The sequence below is a fragment of the Lithobates pipiens genome, unplaced genomic scaffold (assembly GCF_037356315.1).
Source record: "Lithobates pipiens isolate NorthernLeopardFrog02 unplaced genomic scaffold, aLitPip1_a1.2 Scaffold_22, whole genome shotgun sequence".
NCBI lineage: Eukaryota > Metazoa > Chordata > Amphibia > Anura > Ranidae > Lithobates > Lithobates pipiens.
This window is the reverse complement of record NW_027507784.1, coordinates 11,501,194-11,504,807: the sequence shown is the minus strand read 5'-3', so window position 1 is coordinate 11,504,807 and position 3,614 is coordinate 11,501,194.

Genomic DNA, 3,614 nt, shown 5'->3' with positions numbered 1-3,614 from the left:
CGGTCCTTACAGAACAGCAGATTGTACCGCACTCAACCCTATGTACTGTAGCACCCTTCACCAAGTTACCAGTCCTTATAAGGACCTTTGTGGACCAAGTAGGTTGCGTGTGACTGATTAGCAGACTGTACGTCAGTCCCTATACTGCTGAAGGACTGCTGCAGTATAGGGCAGCGGTCAGCAGTGGTGCACCTCAACCCTATGTATTGTGGACCGATAGCGGTCCTTACAGAACAGCAGACTGTACCGCACTCAACCCTATGTACTGTAGCACCCTTAACCAAGTTACCAGTCCTTATAAGGACCTTTGTGGACCAAGTAGGTTGTGTGTGACTGATTAGCAGACTGTACGTCAGTCCCTACACTGCTGAAGGACTGCTGCAGTATAGGGCAGCGGTCAGCAGTGGTGCACCTCAACCCTATGTATTGTGGACCGATAGCGGTCCTTACAGAACAGCAGACTGTACCGCACTCAACCCTATGTACTGTAGCACCCTTAACCAAGTTACCAGTCCTTATAAGGACCTTTGTGGACCAAGTAGGTTGTGTGTGACTGATTAGCAGACTGTACGTCAGTCCCTACACTGCTGAAGGACTGCTGCAGTATAGGGCAGCGGTCAGCAGTGGTGCACCTCAACCCTATGTATTGTGGACCGATAGCGGTCCTTACAGAACAGCAGACTGTACCGCACTCAACCCTATGTACTGTAGCACCCTACACAGACCAAGTTACCAGTCCTGATAAAGAGCTTTGTGGAACAAGTGAGTTGTGAATGATTAGCAGACTGCAGCAGAAGGGCAGCAGTCAAGTATAATATTCTTTCTATATTTGGAAGAAAGAATATTATACGTGTACAAGCCTATTACCGTACCACTGATACCAGTCCTGAAAAGAACCTTTGTGGAACTAATAGTAACAGCAACTCTTTAAACTGACCCTCACTGCCTGACACACTGCTTCCTTCCTGTCCCTATACAAACTGGCAAAACAGAGGAGACTGGAACAATTACTGGTTACTCGAATAGCTCTTTTGTGGACCTGATAGTAACAGCTAATGATGATGATGATGATGATGATGACTAATCTGGCTGTCCCTAAAATAGCAGCAGACACAGCGCTCTGTCCCTTTCTCTAAACTGACAAAAGACACTCAGGCTGCTGCAACAATCAGTAGCACAGCAAACCTATATACACCTATACCAGTCCTGAAAAGAACTTTTGTGTACCAAATAGCTAGCGATTTATCTCTCCCTGCTCCAAACAGCAACCTTTCCCTATAGTGACAGAAGAAAGAATGTAAAATGGCCGCCGGATCGGCTGTATTTATAAGTTAGGGGGAATGTCCAAGTGTCCATGTGCTGTCATGTCTCAATTGGCTGTCCTGTACCCCATGATGGATGTGTCAGCATAGGTCAAAGTTCTTTTACACATTAAACACGTAAGTCCGCCGGGGCGAACGACGCCAATAGTCCGCCGAACGAGCGTACCGCGAACGACCGAAATTCGCCGCGAAACGACCGCCGGGCGAACCGTTCGGCCATCACTACAAGTGACTCCCACAGCCTGCCCTGAAACTATAGAGGCTCAAGGCATGATGGGACATGTAGTTTTAGGACTGGTAAAGAAAGGAAACAGGAAGTCTAAGCTAAATAAGGTAAGATACAGATAAAATGACAATGGGGTTGTGATTCATTTACATGCACAATGCATCTGTTTTATTTTTCGGAAGGAAAAACTGGAGTTTTGCCTTAACCGCTTCAGCCCCTGAAGATCTTACCCCCTTCCTGACCAGAGCACTTTTTGTGATTCAGCACTGCGTCACTTTAACTGACAATTGCGCAGCCGTGTGACGTTGCACCCAGACAAAACTGACGTCCTTTTTTTCCCCCATTTGATCACCTCTGCGTTTTTTTATTTTTTGCGCTATAAACAAAAAAAGAGCGACAATTTTGAAAAAAAACACAATATTTTTTTACTTTTTGTTATAATAAAGTATATTTTCCATAGACAAAACCTCAGACTTTTGTCTGAAGGCCTATATCTGGAATTTGTCTTGCATAAAAACGGCAAGGAATTGTCGGCCAACAATCACAAACTTATGATTCATGTATCCTGCTTCGTAATATAGGGGGGTCAGCAATGCCAAGAGTTGGTGAAAGCAGGGGTCCGTCTTCCCGAGATAATTCCGAAAAACATCTGGATTATTCTCCTGGAACTCCCGCAGTAAAGGCTGTTAACCTTTAAAATCTATATTTCTGATTTATTAATCAGAAGATATGATATGGGTTTAAAAGAGAATTCTAATGACCAGGATAAGAAAGGTTTAACATAACACCATTTATTAAAAGTAGTTGAAAGTCTAGCTAACACACAAATCTATCTATGATCTTACCTCAAGGAAGAAAATACTAGGTTGAAATATAATATTTACATGCAGGAATACAAAGTATATTCTCTAAGACAGTGTATTTAGTCACAAGCATACAAGCATATTTAGTTACAAGCATCACCTTAACCATAATTACCCATCCTTACAGAGTTCCACCCTTGACCACTGGTTTCCGAAAAAGGGCTGTCCCTCCCCTTGGCTTTGGGTAATATGTCTTCATGCTGATTCCCCATTGGCTGCCTTAGCTTGGATCATGATTGGAGGGCTCACTACATAAGTCGGCCCCCTTTCATGCAACTCCTTGTGACTAGGGAGAAGATTTAATTGGATTTCCCCAGGAACTTAGCAATTGATTATGTTTGCCTCCCTTCATTGCATACCCCAGCATGGGGTCCTTTTGAAGTGAGTAGGTGTAGAACAATGGGAGTGGCTCTCCATATGGTGTATACAAGTCACGGCCCCGCATTGTCTGCTCTTACCAAGCCCCTGGGGAGAGACCTTTTACCTGGCTTTCATAAATGAAAGCCAAATGAGATCTATTTCTAATTACAATATTTTACCGATATTAATGAAGATTTCACATAAACTCATAAGGCAACAGGCATATGACAGAATTGGTCACGATTAATAAAGTAACCAATCTTTGGTCCAAGAACTCCTCCTCCTCCTGTTCCTGGACTGGACTTGGGTCAAAGCAATAACTTCAAGACCAATAATAAATAACACCTTATCTCCTCCAATTCTGCAACATGTCTGGTTGATGAACGGCCGTTCAGAATCTAACTGAAAAGCGCGAAATGAAAAGCGCGAAATGAAAAGCGCAAAATGAAAAGCATGAATCAACACTCACCAAATTTCTACTAACATGAAATTAGCAGAAGGAGCCCAAAGGGCGGCGCTAAAGAGCTGAAAAACCACGTAGTACGTCACTACGTTTGTGATTGTTGGCTGACAATTCCTTGCCATTTGTATGCAAGACAAGTTCCAGGCATACGCCTTCAGACAAAAGTCTGAGGTTTTGTCTGCGGAAAATATATTTATTATAACAAAAAGTAAAAAATATTGTGTTTTTTTTCAAAATTGTCGCTCTTTTTTTGTTTTGTTTTTGCATTTTCTCTGCACTTTATCAAAACAGTAATCTTTTAAGAGACTGTTTTTAGTTACTTACCATTGTTCACCTGATTTTCATTTATTTGGATTCTATCACCTCTGTGGTGTTTATTT